At 36.3% G+C, this 19175-nt stretch overlaps 3 long non-coding RNA genes across 22 annotated transcripts in view; 2 read left to right on the forward strand and 1 right to left on the reverse strand.

The window, feature by feature from the left end:
* Positions 1–14103, reverse strand: part of LOC127918829 (uncharacterized) — a 20346-nt gene extending 6243 nt beyond the window's left edge. The window contains exons 1-2 of the long non-coding RNA XR_008100946.1: positions 13709–14103; positions 6580–6647 (exon numbers count right to left, since the gene is read on the reverse strand). This is a non-coding gene — a long non-coding RNA (uncharacterized LOC127918829). The remainder of the gene's footprint in view (positions 1–6579; positions 6648–13708) is intronic.
* Positions 2838–5469, forward strand: LOC127918828 (uncharacterized). The gene is made up of 3 exons (XR_008100945.1): positions 2838–2861; positions 3532–3839; positions 4561–5469. It is a non-coding gene; the product is annotated as an uncharacterized LOC127918828 (long non-coding RNA).
* LOC127918827 (uncharacterized) lies at positions 6999–9806 on the forward strand. Of its 20 annotated transcripts, none has more exons than XR_008100928.1 (7): positions 6999–7698; positions 7931–8162; positions 8394–8451; positions 8510–8741; positions 8801–8974; positions 9092–9149; positions 9323–9806. It is a non-coding gene; the product is annotated as an uncharacterized LOC127918827 (long non-coding RNA). The 20 variants fall into 20 exon arrangements; XR_008100929.1 differs by lacking the exon at positions 8394–8451 and adding an exon at positions 9208–9265; XR_008100931.1 differs by having other exon boundaries at positions 7931–8104; positions 8336–8451.
* Positions 14104–19175: the final 5072 nt, after the last annotated feature.

Consider the following 19175-nt stretch of genomic DNA (forward strand, 5'->3'; position numbering starts at 1 on the left):
ATAGTAGTGGGTTGTTAGTGATATGTAGATGTTATATTATGTAAAGTAGACTAGGTTATCATGTATAGTAGTGGGTTGTTAGTGATATGTTATATTATGTAAAGTAGACTAGGTTATAATGTATAGTAGTAGTTTGTTAGTGATATGTTATATTATGTAAAGTAGACTAGGTTATAATGTATAGTAGTGGGTTGTTAGTGATATGTTATATTATGTAAAGTAGACTAGGTTATAATGTATAGTAGTGGGTTGTTAGTGATATGTTATATTATGTAAAGTAGACTAGGTTATAATGTATAGTGGTGGGTTGTTAGTGATATGTTATATTATGTAAAGTAGACTAGGTTATAATGTATAGTAGTGGGTTGTTAGTGATGTGTAGATGTTATATTATGTAAAGTAGACTAGGTTATAATGTATAGTAGTGGGTTGTTAGTGATATGTTATATTATGTAAAGTAGACTAGGTTATAATGTATAGTAGTGGGTTGTTAGTGATATGTTATATTATGTAAAGTAGACTAGGTTATAATGTATAGTAGTGGGTTGTTAGTGATATGTAGATGTTATATTATGTAAAGTAGACTAGGTTATAATGTATAGTAGTGGGTTGTTAGTGATATGTAGATGTTATATTATGTAAAGTAGACTAGGTTATAATGTATAGTGGTGGGTTGTTAGTGATATGTTATATTATGTAAAGTAGACTAGGTTATAATGTATAGTAGTGGGTTGTTAGTGATATGTTATATATTATGTAAAGTAGACTAGGTTATAATGTATAGTAGTGGGTTGTTAGTGATATGTTATATTATGTAAAGTAGACTAGGTTATAATGTATAGTAGTGGGTTGTTAGTGATATGTTATATTATGTAAAGTAGACTAGGTTATAATGTATAGTAGTGGGTTGTTAGTGATATGTAGATGTTATATTATGTAAAGTAGACTAGGTTATAATGTATAGTGGTGGGTTGTTAGTGATATGTTATATGATGTAAAGTAGACTAGGTTATAATGTATAGTAGCGGGTTGTTAGTGATATGTTATATTATGTAAAGTAGACTAGGTTATAATGTATAGTAGTGGGTTGTTAGTGAAATGTTATATTATGTAAAGTAGACTAGGTTATGGTATAGTAGTGGGTTGTTAGTGATATGTTATATTATGTAAAGTAGACTAGGTTATAATGTATAGTAGTGGGTTGTTAGTGATATGTTATATTATGTAAAGTAGACTAGGTTATAATGTATAGTAGTGGGTTGTTAGTGATATGTAGATGTTATATTATGTAAAGTAGACTAGGTTATAATGTATAGTAGTGGGTTGTTAGTGATATGTAGATGTTATATTATGTAAAGTAGACTAGGTTATAATGTATAGTAGTGGGTTGTTAGTGATATGTAGATGTTATATTATGTAAAGTAGACTAGGTTATAATGTATAGTGGTGGGTTGTTAGTGATATGTTATATTATGTAAAGTAGACTAGGTTATAATGTATAGTAGCGGGTTGTTAGTGATATGTTATATTATGTAAAGTAGACTAGGTTATAATGTATAGTAGTGGGTTGTTAGTGATATGTAGATGTTATATTATGTAAAGTAGACTAGGTTATAATGTATAGTAGTGGGTTGTTAGTGATATGTTATATTATGTAAAGTAGACTAGGTTATAATGTATAGTAGTGGGTTAATAGTGATAATAGATGTTATATTATGTAAAGTAGACTAGGTTATAATGTATAGTAGTGGGTTGTTAGTGATATGTAGATGTTATATTATGTAAAGTAGACTAGGTTATAATGTATAGTAGTGGGTTGTTAGTGATATGTTATATTATGTAAAGTAGACTAGGTTATAATGTATAGTAGTGGGTTGTTAGTGATATGTTATATTATGTAAAGTAGACTAGGTTATAATGTATAGTAGTGGGTTGTTAGTGATATGTAGATGTTATATTATGTAAAGTAGACTAGGTTATAATGTATAGTAGTGGGTTGTTAGTGATATGTAGATGTTATATTATGTAAAGTAGACTAGGTTATAATGTATAGTAGTGGGTTGTTAGTGATATGTAGATGTTATATTATGTAAAGTAGACTAGGTTATAATGTATAGTAGTGGGTTGTTAGTGATATGTAGATGTTATATTATGTAAAGTAGATTAGGTTATAATGTATAGTAGTGGGTTGTTAGTGATATGTAGATGTTATATTATGTAAAGTAGACTAGGTTATAATGTATAGTAGTGGGTTGTTAGTGATATGTAGATGTTATATTATGTAAAGTAGACTAGGTTATAATGTATAGTAGTGGGTTGTTAGTGATATGTAGATGTTATATTATGTAAAGTAGACTAGGTTATAATGTATAGTAGTGGGTTGTTAGTGATATGTAGATGTTATATTATGTAAAGTAGACTAGGTTATAATGTATAGTAGTGGGTTGTTAGTGATATGTAGATGTTATATTATGTAAAGTAGACTAGGTTATAATGTATAGTAGTGGGTTGTTAGTGATATGTAGATGTTATATTATGTAAAGTAGATTAGGTTATAATGTATAGTAGTGGGTTGTTAGTGATATATAGATGTTATATTATGTAAAGTAGACTAGGTTATAATGTATAGTAGTGGGTTGTTAGTGATATGTTATATTATGTAAAGTAGACTAGGTTATAATGTATAGTAGTGGGTTGTTAGTGATATGTAGATGTTATATTATGTAAAGTAGACTAGGTTATAATGTATAGTAGTGGGTTGTTAGTGATATGGTTATATTATGTAAAGTAGACTAGGTTATAATGTATAAGTAGTGGGTTGTTAGTGATATGTCTATGTTATATTATGTAAAGTAGGCTAGGTTATAATGTATAGTAGTGGGTTGTTAGTGATATATAGATGTTATATTATGTAAAGTAGACTAGGTTATAATGTATAGTAGTGGGTTGTTAGTGATATGTAGATGTTATATTATGTAAAGTAGACTAGGTTATAATGTATAGTAGTGGGTTGTTAGTGATATGTAGATGTTATATTATGTAAAGTAGACTAGGTTATAATGTATAGTAGTGGGTTGTTAGTGATATGTAGATGTTATATTATGTAAAGTAGACTAGGTTATAATGTATAGTAGTGGGTTGTTAGTGATATGTTATATTATGTAAAGTAGACTAGGTTATAATGTATAGTAGTGGGTTGTTAGTGATATGTAGATGTTATATTATGTAAAGTAGACTAGGTTATAATGTATAGTAGTGGGTTGTTAGTGATATGTTATATTATGTAAAGTAGACTAGGTTATAATGTATAGTAGTAGTTTGTTAGTGATATGTTATATTATGTAAAGTAGACTAGGTTATAATGTATAGTAGTGGGTTGTTAGTGATATGTTATATTATGTAAAGTAGACTAGGTTATAATGTATAGTAGTGGGTTGTTAGTGATATGTTATATTATGTAAAGTAGACTAGGTTATAATGTATAGTAGTGGGTTGTTAGTGATAGATGTTATATTATGTAAAGTAGACTAGGTTATAATGTATAGTAGTGGGTTGTTAGTGATATGTAGATGTTATATTATGTAAAGTAGACTAGGTTATAATGTATAGTAGTGGGTTGTTAGTGATATGTTATATTATGTAAAGTAGACTAGGTTATAATGTATAGTAGTGGGTTGTTAGTGATATGTTATATTATGTAAAGTAGACTAGGTTATAATGTATAGTAGTGGGTTGTTAGTGATATGTAGATGTTATATTATGTAAAGTAGACTAGGTTATAATGTATAGTAGTGGGTTGTTAGTGATATGTAGATGTTATATTATGTAAAGTAGACTAGGTTATAATGTATAGTAGTGGGTTGTTAGTGATATGTTATATTATGTAAAGTAGACTAGGTTATAATAATGTATATGTTATATTATGGGTTGTTAGTGATATGTTTATGTTATATGTAAAGTAGACTAGGTTATAATGTATAGTAGTGGGTTGTTAGTGATATGTTATATTATGTAAAGTAGACTAGGTTATAATGTATAGTAGTGGGTTGTTAGTGATATGTTATATTATGTAAAGTAGACTAGGTTATAATGTATAGTAGTGGGTTGTTAGTGATATGTTATATTATGTAAAGTAGACTAGGTTATAATGTATAGTAGTGGGTTGTTAGTGATATGTTATATTATGTAAAGTAGACTAGGTTATAATGTATAGTAGTGGGTTGTTAGTGATATGTAGATGTTATATTATGTAAAGTAGACTAGGTTATAATGTATAGTAGTGGGTTGTTAGTGATATGTAGATGTTATATTATGTAAAGTAGACTAGGTTATAATGTATAGTAGTGGGTTGTTAGTGATATGTTATATTATGTAAAGTAGACTAGGTTATAATGTATAGTAGTGGGTTGTTAGTGATATGTTATATTATGTAAAGTAGCCTAGGTTATAATGTATAGTAGTGGGTTGTTAGTGATATGTTATATTATGTAAAGTAGACTAGGTTATAATGTATAGTAGTGGGTTGTTAGTGATATGTTATATTATGTAAAAGTAGACTAGGTTATAATGTATAGTAGTGGGTTGTTAGTGATATGTTATATTATGTAAAGTAGACTAGGTTATAATGTATAGTAGTGGGTTGTTAGTGATATGTAGATGTTATATTATGTAAAGTAGACTAGGTTATAATGTATAGTAGTGGGTTGTTAGTGATATGTAGATGTTATATTATGTAAAGTAGACTAGGTTATAATGTATAGTGGTGGGTTGTTAGTGATATGTTATATTATGTAAAGTAGACTAGGTTATAATGTATAGTAGTGGGTTGTTAGTGATATGTTATATTATGTAAAGTAGACTAGGTTATAATGTATAGTAGTGGGTTGTTAGTGATATGTAGATGTTATATTATGTAAAGTAGACTAGGTTATAATGTATAGTAGTGGGTTGTTAGTGATATGTTATATTATGTAAAGTAGACTAGGTTATAATGTATAGTAGTGGGTTGGTAGTGATATGTAGATGTTATATTATGTAAAGTAGACTAGCTTATAATGTATAGTAGTGGGTTGTTAGTGATATGTAGATGTTATATTATGTAAAGTAGACTAGGTTATAATGTATAGTAGTGGGTTGTTAGTGATATGTTATATTATGTAAAGTAGACTAGGTTATAATGTATAGTAGTGGGTTGTTAGTGATATGTTATATTATGTAAAGTAGACTAGGTTATAATGTATAGTAGTGGGTTGTTAGTGATATGTAGATGTTATATTATGTAAAGTAGACTAGGTTATAATGTATAGTAGTGGGTTGTTAGTGATATGTAGATGTTATATTATGTAAAGTAGACTAGGTTATAATGTATAGTAGTGGGTTGTTAGTGATATGTAGATGTTATATTATGTAAAGTAGACTAGGTTATAATGTATAGTAGTGGGTTGTTAGTGATATGTAGATGTTATATTATGTAAAGTAGATTAGGTTATAATGTATAGTAGTGGGTTGTTAGTGATATGTAGATGTTATATTATGTAAAGTAGACTAGGTTATAATGTATAGTAGTGGGTTGTTAGTGATATGTAGATGTTATATTATGTAAAGTAGACTAGGTTATAATGTATAGTAGTGGGTTGTTAGTGATATGTAGATGTTATATTATGTAAAGTAGACTAGGTTATAATGTATAGTAGTGGGTTGTTAGTGATATGTAGATGTTATATTATGTAAAGTAGACTAGGTTATAATGTATAGTAGTGGGTTGTTAGTGATATGTAGATGTTATATTATGTAAAGTAGACTAGGTTATAATGTATAGTAGTGGGTTGTTAGTGATATGTAGATGTTATATTATGTAAAGTAGATTAGGTTATAATGTATAGTAGTGGGTTGTTAGTGATATATAGATGTTATATTATGTAAAGTAGTCTAGGTTATAATGTATAGTAGTGGGTTGTTAGTGATATGTTATATTATGTAAAGTAGACTAGGTTATAATGTATAGTAGTGGGTTGTTAGTGATATGTTATATTATGTAAAGTAGACTAGGTTATAATGTATAGTAGTGGGTTGTTAGTGATATGTAGATGTTATATTATGTAAAGTAGACTAGGTTATAATGTATAGTAGTGGGTTGTTAGTGATATGCAGATCAAGGTCTATACCTCAGCTATAACCTACATATCATAGATGACCAGTCTAAACCTGTTCAGATCAGTTCACATAATGTTATAGTCCTACCAGTAGCAGGACAGAGAATGTACTGTATATAACCTACATATCATAGATGACCAGTCTAAACCTGTTCAGATCAGTTCACAGAGACCATCAGGTTTGTCAGCATGATAAGTGATCATAGCTCCAACCTACTCTGACTATTGAATGTCTGACGTCGACCTAACCTTATAATAGTGTGTATGCCAAGACCAACGAGAGTTTGCCCATCTTTCCTACGTCTCAACACATTTATCTGACTTCTAATGTACTGAGAAATATGTGCCACAGTTTCAACAGCCATTTTATAACTGCGTAGGCTACAAACATACTTTTAATTTCATATGAAGAAATCACATAACTTACAGTCACTGGTGCAGACGCCTGTTTTCTTACAGATGAAGTAGCTTTCATAGACAACTCATTCAACCAGCCTAAACAACAGTAAATAAAAGATGTCAAATGGTCAAAAGTGAATCCTGATAGAGTCATATACATTAGAGAGTGGTATATATATCCTGATAGAGTCATATACATTAGAGAGAGGTATATATATCCTGATAGAGTCATACACATTAGAGAGAGGTATATATATCCTGATAGAGCCATATACATGAAAGACAGGTGTTTTGCTACAGATGTAGGATCTTAATTTGAGACAGTTTACTGAAGCAGAAAAATTATGTGGATTATAATTAACATTTTAAAGTGTAAAGTGGAAATGACAAACTTCAGAAGCCTTTTAAAACATCAAATACACTACAAGTTTTAGTTTTCCTGAAACAGGGTGATCAAATTCAGATCCTACATCTGTACAGAGATGATGTCTTTATCTGAAAAAGGAAGTTTGAGTTATTAGCAATGAAGTTGCAACTGTCAGCTGCTGTAAACCTAAGTGACTGGATGTTATAGACCCCAATCTGAACAGTTTCTTCCCCGTGGTTACAGCCTTTAGCTCTATGCTCAGTCTACCTAGTTCAATATATTGTTGTACGTAAACTTTGTGCAAACTCCACCGCCTGTATTCTGTCTCTTAATGTTTTCTTTCACAAGCAGCACCATGTCACCATGTTAAATAATGTGTACAGATGTAGGATCTTTCCAACTCTGAGGACATGTCATTGTGATGTCATTTATTACATTTCAACCTGTTGATAAAGACAACTAGAAGGCTGAACCCAGAAGACAACTCTAAATCAACACTTACTGATATTATCCTAAAATCCTTCCACTCATATTATTGTGTCTCTTTGTTCAACGAATGTCAGGCAGCCTGTGATGTTAATATAGTTGAATACAGCAGACAGGGAGGTCAACACCCTACAGGCAGCCTGTGCTGTTAATATAGTTGAAAACAGCAGGCAGGGAAGTCAACACCCTACAGGCAGCCTGTGCTGTTAATATAGTTGAAAACAGCAGGCAGGGAGGTCAACACCCTACAGGCAGCCTGTGCTGTTAATATAGTTGAAAACAGCAGGCAGGGAGGTCAACACCCTACAGGCAGCCTGTGATGTTAATATAGTTGAAAACAGCAGGCAGGGAGGTCAACACCCTACAGGCAGCCTGTGATGTTAATATAGTTGAAAACAGCAGGCAGGGAGGTCAACACCCTACAGGCAGCCTGTGATGTTAATATAGTTGAAAACAGCAGGCAGGGAGGTCAACACCCTACAGGCAGCCTGTGCTGTTAATATAGTTGAAAACAGTGGACAGGGAGGTCAACACCCTACAGGCAGCCTGTGCTGTTAATATAGTTGAAAACAGCAGGCAGGGAGGTCAACACCCTACAGGCAGCCTGTGCTGTTAATATAGTTGAAAACAGCAGGCAGGGAGGTCAACACCCTACAGGCAGCCTGTGATGTTAATATAGTTGAAAACAGCAGGCAGGGAGGTCAACACCCTACAGGCAGCCTGTGCTGTTAATATAGTTGAAAACAGCAGGCAGGGAGGTCAACACCCTACAGGCAGCCTGTGATGTTAATATAGTTGAAAACAGCAGGCAGGGAGGTCAACACCCTACAGGCAGCCTGTGATGTTAATATAGTTGAAAACAGCAGGCAGGGAGGTCAACACCCTACAGGCAGCCTGTGCTGTTAATATAGTTTAAAACAGTGGACAGGAGGTCAACACCCTACAGGCAGCCTGTGATGTTAATATAGTTGAAAACAGCAGGCAGGGAGGTCAACACCCTACAGGCAGCCTGTGCTGTTAATATAGTTGAAAACAGCAGGCAGGGAGGTCAACACCCTACAGGCAGCCTGTGATGTTAATATAGTTGAAAACAGCAGGCAGGGAGGTCAACACCCTACAGGCAGCCTGTGCTGTTAATATAGTTGAAAACAGCAGGCAGGGAGGTCAACACCCTACAGGCAGCCTGTGATGTTAATATAGTTGAAAACAGCAGGCAGGGAGGTCAACACCCTACAGGCAGCCTGTGATGTTAATATAGTTGAAAACAGCAGGCAGGGAGGTCAACACCCTACAGGCAGCCTGTGATGTTAATATAGTTGAAAACAGCAGGCAGGGAGGTCAACACCCTACAGGCAGCCTGTGATGTTAATATAGTTGAAAACAGCAGGCAGGGGAGGTCAACACCCTACAGGCAGCCTGTGATGTTAATATAGTTGAAAACAGCAGACAGGGAGGTCAACACCCTACAGGCAGCCTGTGCTGTTAATATAGTTGAAAACAGCAGGCAGGGAGGTCAACACCCTACAGGCAGCCTGTGATGTTAATATAGTTGAAAACAGCAGACAGGGAGGTCAACACCCCTACAGGCAGCCTGTGCTGTTAATATAGTTGAAAACAGCTGGCAGGGAGGTAAACACCCTACAGGCAGCCTGTGCTGTTAATATAGTTGAAAACAGCAGGCAGGGAGGTCAACACCCTACAGGCAGCCTGTGCTGTTAATATAGTTGAAAACAGCAGACAGGGAGGTCAACACCCTACAGGCAGCCTGTGTTGTTAATATAGTTGAAAACAGCAGGCAGGGAGGTCAACACCCTACAGGCAGCCTGTGCTGTTAATATAGTTGAAAACAGCAGGCAGGGAGGTCAACACCCTACAGGCAGCCTGTGCTGTTAATATAGTTGAAAACAGCAGGCAGGAGGTCAACACCCTACAGGCAGCCTGTGCTGTTAATATAGTTGAAAACAGCAGGCAGGGAGGTCAACACCCTACAGGCAGCCTGTGCTGTTAATATAGTTGAAAACAGCAGGCAGGGAGGTCAACACCCTACAGGCAGCCTGTGATGTTAATATAGTTGAAAACAGCAGACAGGGAGGTCAACACCCTACAGGCAGCCTGTGCTGTTAATATAGTTGAAAACAGCAGGCAGGGAGGTCAACACCCTACAGGCAGCCTGTGATGTTAATATAGTTGAAAACAGCAGGCAGGGAGGTCAACACCCTACAGGCAGCCTGTGCTGTTAATATAGTTGAAAACAGCAGGCAGGGAGGTCAACACCCTACAGGCAGCCTGTGCTGTTAATATAGTTGAAAACAGCAGACAGGGAGGTCAACACCCTACGTATTGCACCAATAGGGTTAACCCACATGGTGGGAATTGTTACCTGGCTCACACAAAAGCATGTCTCAGACACCAATTCTGACACCAATGTAGCAAAGAGCGGGGCAGGGAAGTGAACCCAGGTTGCATGTGTTAAAGGTGAACAACCTTACGCATCGCGCCATTGGCATCAATTGGGTTACGTAATAGTTGGAATTGTGACGTGGCTCATTTAGAAAGGAGTGAGGATCACTACATTGTAGAGGAACTATGGTACAATTACATTATCATATGAAATGTAGAGGATCACTACACTATAGAGGACCTATGATATAATTACATTATCATATGAAATGTAGAGGACCTATGATATAATTACATTATCATATGAAATGTAGAGGATCACTACACTATAGAGGACCTATGATATAATTACATTATCATCTGAAATGTAGAGGATCACTACACTATAGAGGAACTATGACACAATTACATTATCATATGAAATGTAGAGGAACTATGATACAATTACATTATCATATGAAATGTAGAGGATCACTACACTATAGAGGAACTATGATTTATATTATCATATGAAATGTAGAGGATCACTATACTATAGAGCAACTATGATACAATTACATTATCATATGAAATGTAGAGGATCACTACACTATAGAGGAACTATGATACAATTATATTATCATATGAAATGTAGAGGATCACTATACTATAGAGCAACTATGATACAATTACATTATCATATGAAATGTAGAGGATCACTACACTATAGAGGAACTATGACACAATTACATTATCATATGAAATGTAGAGGAACTATGATACAATTACATTATCACATGAAATGTAGAGGATCACTACACTATAGAGGAACTATGATACAATTACATTATCATATGAAATGTAGAGGAACTATGATACAATTACATTATCATATGAAATGTTAAATGTAGAACTATAATATATGAATATTGATATATTGAATTTGACTTGACCACGTCCAGTCAGCTCCATGTTGTATGATTAAACTGACACCAACCTGTCTCAGTAGAAGTAGACTGTTAGGAGTGTTTTACTGTCATTCACTATACTAACATTACACCATACATTTAATGTATCTACTGTTAGGAGTGTTTTACTGTCATTCACTATACTAACATTACACCAGACATTTAATGTATCTACTGTTAGGAGTGTTTTACTGTCATTCACTATACTAACATTACACCAGACATTTAATTTATCTACTGTTAGGAGTGTTTTACTGTCATTCACTATACTAACATTACACCAGACATTTAATGTATCTACTGTTAGGAGTGTTTTACTGTCATTCACTATACTAACATTACACCATACATTTAATGTATCTACTGTTAGAGTGTTTTACTTCCATTCACTATACTAACATTACACCAGACATTTAATGTATCTACTGTTAGGAGTGTTTTACTGTCATTCACTATACTAACATTACACCAGACATTTAATTTATGTACTGTTAGGAGTGTTTACTGTCATTCACTATACTAACATTACACCAGACATTTAATGTATCTACTGTTAGAGTGTTTTACTGTCATTCACTATACTAACATTACACCAGACATTTAATTTATCTACTGTTAGGAGTGTTTTACTTCACTATACTAACATTACACCAGACATTTAATGTCTCTACTGTTAGGAGTGTTTTACTGTCATTCACTATACTAACATTACACCAGACATTTAATGTCTCTACACACTTTACAATAATCCCTGGCAGGATTCTCACCTTGTAGCCTGAATTCACAACCAGAACATGTCAAGTCATTGAGATATTTTCTGTTCTGTTCTGTATATTCTGATGGATGAGGCCTGGAATGTGAATCTAACTGAAGCTGGCTAACTTTAGAAAACCAGTATATCTGGCTAGTATCATAGTTTAACCCTCAGGCTACGTTCAGGTTTCAGCATCAGGCAGGTATCAACATGCCGAGTCGTAGGCAACAACCTGGGTTGTATTCATTAGTTTACTCCACAGCCAACAGTTTTAAAATGTTGCTGTCACGCCCTGACCACAGAGAGCCCTTGGTTCTCTATGGTGTTGTAGATAAGAGGGGTGTTATAGACCTATGATACAGTAGGAGATCACCCTGGTCTATAGACCTATGATACAGTAGGAGATCACCCTGCTCTATAGACCTATGATACAGTAGGAGATCACCCTGGTCTATAGGCCTATGATACAGTAGGAGATCACCCTGGTCTATAGACCTATGATACAGTAGGAGATCACCCTGGTCTATAGACCTATGATACAGTACACTCTTAGACTAAAGGGTTCCAAACAGGTCCTCTGGCTGTCCCCATAGGAGAACGCTTTTGGGTTCCAGGTAGAATTCTCCTGGTTCTATGTAGAACCCTCTGTGGAAAGGGTTCTTCATGGAACTCAAAAGGGTTCTACCTAGTACCAAAAAGGGTTCTACAAAGGGTTCTCCTATGGGGACAGCCAAAGAACCCTTTTAGATTCTAGATAGTGTAGGAGTGATCACCTTGGGGCACACAGATGGGCACAGAACAAATTCACCCCACACATCTAATTAATATCAATTAACATTTTAAGGAGAGTAGGACTATTATAACACTGTCCACCAGAAATATCATCAACTATATGAACACACACAACAATATCATCAACTATATGAATACACATAACAATATCATCAACTATATGAATATACATAACAATATCATCAACTATATGAACACACATAACAATATCATCAACTATATGAATACACATAACAATATCATCAACTATATGAATACACATAACAATATCATCAACTATATGAATACACATAACAATATCATCAACTATATAACAATATCATCAACTATATGAATACACATAACAATATCATCAACTATATGAATACACATAACAATATCATCAACTATATGAATATAACAATATCATCAACTATATGAATACACACAACAATATCATCAACTATATGAATACACACAACAATATCATCAACTATATGAATACACATAACAATATCATCAACTATATGAATACACATAACAATATCATCAACTATATGAATACACATAACAATATCATCAACTATATGAATATACATAACAATATCATCAACTATATGAATACACATAACAATATCATCAACTATATGAATACACATAACAATATCATCAACTATATGAATACACATAACAATATCATCAACTATATGAATATACATAACAATATCATCAACTATATGAATATACATAACAATATCATCAACTATATGAATACACATAACAATATCATCAACTATATGAATACACATAACAATATCATCAACTATATGAATACACATAACAATATCATCAACTATATGAATACACATAACAATATCATCAACTATATGAATACACATAACAATATCATCAACTATATGAATACACACAACAATATCATCAACTATATGAATATAACAATATCATCAACTATATGAATACACATAACAATATCATCAACTATATGAATACACATAACAATATCATCAACTATATGAATATAACAATATCATCAACTATATGAATACACACAACAATATCATCAACTATATGAATATAACAATATCATCAACTATATGAATACACATAACAATATCATCAACTATATGAATACACATAACAATATCATCAACTATATGAATATACATAACAATATCATCAACTATATGAATATAACAATATCATCAACTATATGAATACACATAACAATATCATCAACTATATGAATACACATAACAATATCATCAACTATATGAATATACATAACAATATCATCAACTATATGAATATAACAATATCATCAACTATATGAATATAACAATATCATCAACTATATGAATACACATAACAATATCATCAACTATATGAATACACACAACAATCGTCGTCTTACCTTTTATCTCTCAATAGAAACACAGTCTGGAATGATCATCAGGTCGTCAAAAGTGAGTTTCATTTGCTCTGCTCATTTACATATCAGGTTCTGCCTGTTCTCTCTCCCTCCCTCTCTCTTTACAGCTCTTACAATGTGTCTTGGCATACATTCTACAACTGTCTGGAACTCTATTCTTCTGTCTCTCTCCATCACTTTCTCTGTGTCGTCTGTTGCTGTCTCTGTGTCTTGTCTGGTGTCTCTCTCTATCACATCCTATTCTTCTGTTGCTGTCTCTGTGTCTTGTCTGGTGTCTCTCTCCATCATATCCTATTCTTCTGTTGCTGTCTCTGTGTCTTGTTTGGTGTCTCTCTCCATCATATCCTATTCTGTTGCTGTCTCTGTGTCTCGTCTGGTGTCTCTCTCCGTCATATCCTATTCTTCTGTTGCTGTCTCTGTGTCTTGTTTGGTGTCTCTCTCCTTCATATCCTATTCTGTTGTCTCTGTGTCTTGTCTGTTGTCTCTCTCCTTCATATCCTATTCTGTTGTCTCTGTGTCTTGTCTGTTGTCTCTCTCCGTCATATCCTATTCTTCTGTTGCTGTCTCTGTGTCTTGTCTGGTGTCTCTCTCCATCATATCCTATTCTTCTGTTGCTGTCTCTGTGTCTTGTCTGGTGTCTCTCTCCTTCATATCCTATTCTGTTGTCTCTGTGTCTTGTCTGTTGTCTCTCTCCATCATATCCTATTCTTCTGTTGCTGTCTCTGTGTCTTGTCTGTTGTCTCTCTCCATCATATCCTATTCTTCTGTTGCTGTCTCTGTGTCTTGTCTGGTGTCTCTCTCCATCATATCCTATTCTGTTGCTGTCTCCGTGTCTTGTCTGTCTCTCTCCATCATATCCTATTCTTCTGTTGCTGTCTCCGTGTCTTGTCTGTCTCTCTCCATCATATCCTATTCTGTTGCTGTGTCTGTGTCTCTCTCCATCACCAGAAAAAAGTATTTGGGGTTAGGCCTACTACAATACAACTTTCACAACATGACAACACAACTACATAACACCATTAAATACAGTTGAGGGTTACTACAATACAACATGACAACACAACTACATAACACCATTAAATACAGTTGAGGGTTACTACAATACAACATGACAACACAACTACATAACACCATTAAATACAGTTGAGGGTTACTACAATACAACATGACAACACAACTACATAACACCATTAAATACAGTTGAGGGTTACTACAATACAACATGACAACACAACTACATAACACCATTAAATACAGTTGAGGGTTACTACAATACAACATGACAACACAACTACATAACACCATTAAATACAGTTGAGGGTTACTACAATACAACATGACAACACAACTACATAACACCATTAAATACAGTTGAGGGTTACTACAATACAACATGACAACACAACTACATAACACCATTAAATACAGTTGAGGGTTACTACAATACAACATGACAACACAACTACATAACACCATTAAATACAGTTGAGGGTTACTACAATACAACATGACAACACAACTACATAACACCATTAAATACAGTTGAGGGTTACTACAATACAACATGACAACACAACTACATAACACCATTAAATACAACTACATAACACCATTAAATACAGTTGAGGGTTACTCATACAACATGACAACACAACTACATAACACCATTAAATACAGTTGAGGGTTACTCAATACAACATGACAACCAAGGCAGAACACCATAAGTACTTGAGGGTTCAATATGACAACACAACACATAACACCATTAAATACAGTTGAGGGTTACTACAATCACTACAAAGGCCGCATAAAGTAACTCTCTCCTCTGCTCTCATATATCATGGCAAGCCTTCAATACTTGGGAACCATCAGATCCTCAGTTTGTCCACCAGTCTCCGGGACAGTCATTAGGCGGGCCCAGGTTTGAGTGTAGATGCTACCTGACAGGTCATAGGTCAGACCAAGGCAGGTGCTTTGTAGGACAGCAGTTCATCTGTTCGAATCTGTCTTAGGGGTCATAGGTCCTCACCACAGGGTGTCCCCAGGGGTCTGTCAGACCAAGGCAGATTCAGTATACACCAAGTCACTTGGGGTCATATCAGACCAGTCACATGGTCTCCTATCATTGCATATGCAGACGACACACAATTAATGCCTCCTTTTCTCATGACCAGGTGGCACTGATTCTGCATGTGGCAGCTATCAGTCTTTGAGGATCACCAGTTCAGGTGGCTGTTTGTGTAGATGCTGCTTTCCTCCCGGGGAAGGACTGTAGTTCATGATCTGTTTGTCTTTGTTGACAAGTCCATTTTTCCTCCCAGAGCGCTAAGTTTGTCACTGATCCTGGACAAGTTCAGGTGGCTGTTTGTCTTTGTAGGACAGTAGTTCAGGTGGCTGTTCTTTGTAGGTTCATGCTTCAAGGTGGCTGTTTGTCTTTGCCTCAGGACAGTAGTTCAGGTGGCTGTTTGTCTCTAATCCAGGCACTAGTTCAGGTCCCGTTTGTCTTTGTAGACAGTAGTTCAGGTGGCTGTTTGTCTTTGTAAACAGTAGTTCAGGTGGCTGTTTGTGTAGAATGCTGTTTGTCTTTGTAGGACAGTTAACCTTCAGGTGGCTGTTTCACCCCGCTCCTCCGCTCTCCTTTGTAGGACAGTAGTTCAGGTGGCTGTTTGTCTTTGAGGACAGTAGTTCAGGTGGCTGTTTGTGTAGATGCTGTTTGTCTTTGTAGGACAGTACCTCCAGGTGTAGATGCTGTTTGTCTTTGTAGGACAGTAGTTCAGGTGCTGTCATCCACCTCTGGATGCTGCCTTTGTCTCTGAGGACAGTAGTTCAGCCCAGTGCCCGCTGTTTGTCTTTGTAGGAACAAACTTCAGGTGGCTGTTTGTGTAGGCTGTTTGTCTTTGTAGGACAGTAGTTCAGGTGGCTGTTTGAATAGTTCATGGCTGTTTTCTCTAAAAGATTTAGAGGACAGTAGTTCAGGTGGCTGTTTGTCTTTGTAGGACAGTAGTTCAGGTGGCTGTTTAAGATGCTGTTTGTCTTTGTAGGACAGTAGTTCAGGTGGCTGTTTGTCTTTGTAGGACAGTAGTTCAAGGCAGAGTGCTGTTTGTCTTTGTAGGACAGTAGTTCAGGTGGCTGTTTGTCTTTGTAGGACAGTAGTTCAGGTGGCTGTTTGTACTTTGTAGGACAGTAGTTCAGGCAGGCTGTTTGTCTTTGTAGGACAGTAGTTCAGGTGGCTGTTTGTGTAGATCTGTTTGTCTTAGGACAGTAGTTCAGGTGGCTGTTTGTGTAGATGCTGTTTGTCTTTGTAGGACAGTAGTTCAGGTGGCTGTTTGTCATACCAAGGCAGAGATGCTGTTTGTCTTTGTAGGACATAGTTCAGGCTGTTTGGTGGCTGTTTGTCTTTGTAGGACAGTAGTTCGGGTGGCTGTTTGTGTAGACTGTTGTTCAGGCTGTTTGTCTTGTAGGACAGTAGTTCAGGTGGCTGTTTGTGTAGATGCTGTTTGTCTTTGTAGGACAGTAGTTCAGCTGTTTGTGTAGATGCTGTTTGTCTTTGTAGGACAGTAGTTCAGGTGGCTGTTTTGTAGGCTGTTTGTCTTTGTAGGACAGTAGTTCAGGTGGCTGTTTGTCTTGTAGGACAGTAGTTCAGGTGGCTGTTTGTCTTTGTAGGACAGTAGTTCAGGTGGCTGTTTGTGTAGATGCTGTTTGTCTTTGTAGGACAGTAGTTCAGGTGGCTGTTTGTCTCTGTAGGACAGTAGTTCAGGTGGCTGTTTGTGTAGACTGTTTGTCTTTGTAGGACAGTAGTTCAGGTGGCTGTTTGTTGTCTCTTGTAGGACAGTAGTTCAGGTGGCTGTTTGTGTAGATGCTGTTTGTCTTTGTAGGACAGTAGTTCAGGTGTGTCGATGCTGTTTGTCTTTGTAGGACAGTAGTTCAGGTGGCTGTTTGTGTGGCTGTTTGTCTCTGTAGGACAGTAGTTCAGGTGGCTGTTTGTCTTTGTAGGACAGTAGTTCAGGTGGCTGTTTGTGTAGATGCTGTTTGTCTTTGTAGGACAGTAGTTCAGGTGGCTGTTGTGTAGATGGCTGTTTGTCTTTGTAGGACAGTAGTTCAGGTGGCTGTTTGTGTAGATATGGTGTTTGTTTTGTAGGACAGAGTTCAGGTGCTGTTTGTCTTTGTAGGACAGTAGTTCAGGTGGCTGTTTGTGTAGATGCTGTTTGTCTTTGTAGGACAGTAGTTCAGGTGGCTGTTTGTGTAGATGCTGTTTGTCTTTGTAGGACAGTAGTTCAGGTGGCTGTTTGTGTAGATGCTGTTTGTCTTTGTAGGACAGTAGTTCAGGTGGCTGTTTGTCTTTGTAGGACAGTAGTTCAGGTGGCTGTTTGTCTTTGTAGGACAGTAGTTCAGGTGGCTGTTTGTCTTTGTAGGACAGTAGTTCAGGTGGCTGTTTGTCTTTGTAGGACAGTAGTTCAGGTGGCTGTTTGTCTTTGTAGGACAGTAGTTCAGGTGGCTGTTTGTCTTTGTAGGACAGTAGTTCAGGTGGCTGTTTGTCTTTGTAGGACAGTAGTTCAGGTGGCTGTTTGTAGATGCTGTTTGTCTTTGTAGGACAGTAGTTCAGGTGGCTGTTTGTGTAGATGCTGTTTGTCTTTAGGACAGTAGTTCAGGTGGCTGTTTTTTAGATGCTGTTTGTTTGTAGGACAGTAGTTCAGGTGGCTGTTTGTCTTCTGTAGGACAGTAGTTCAGGTGGCTGTTTGTCTCTGTCTAGGACAGTAGTTCAGGTGGCTGTTTGTGTAGATGCTGTTTGTCTTTGTAGGACAGTAGTTCAGGTGGCTGTTTGTCTTTGTAGGACAGTAGTTCAGGTGGCTGTTTGTCTTTGTAGGACAGTAGTTCAGGTGGCTGTTTGTGCAGATGCCTGCCTTGTCTTTGTAGGACAGTAGTTCAGGTGGCTGTTTGTCTCTGTAGGACAGTAGTTCAGGTGCTGCTGTGCAGATGCTGTTTGTCTTTGTAGGACAATGGTTCAGGTGGCTGTTTGTCTTTGTAGGACAGCAGTTCAGGTGGCTGTTTGTCTCTGTAGGACAGTAGTTCAGGTGGCTGCCTGTGCAGATGCTGTTTGTCTTGGGCAGGACAGCAGATCAGGTGGCTGTTTGTCTTGTAGACAGTATTTCAGTAGGCTGTTTGTCTTTGTGCTCAGTAGTTCAGGTGGCTGTTTGTGTAAATGCTGTTTGTCTTTAGGACAGTAGTTCAGGTGGCTGTTTGTGTAGATGCTGTTTGTCTTGTAGGACAGTAGTTCAGGTGGCTGTTTGTGTAGATGCTGTTTGTCTTTGTAGGACAGTAGTTCAGGTGGCTGCTTGTGTAAATGCTGCTTGTCTTTGTAGGACAGTTGTTCAGGTGGCTGTTTGTAGATGCTGCTTCTGTCTCTGTAGGACAGTAGTTCAGGTGGCTGTTTGTCTCTGTAGGACAGTAG

This window comes from Oncorhynchus keta, unplaced genomic scaffold (genome assembly GCF_023373465.1).
Source record: "Oncorhynchus keta strain PuntledgeMale-10-30-2019 unplaced genomic scaffold, Oket_V2 Un_contig_1498_pilon_pilon, whole genome shotgun sequence".
In the NCBI taxonomy this organism is placed as follows: Eukaryota; Metazoa; Chordata; class Actinopteri; order Salmoniformes; family Salmonidae; genus Oncorhynchus; species Oncorhynchus keta.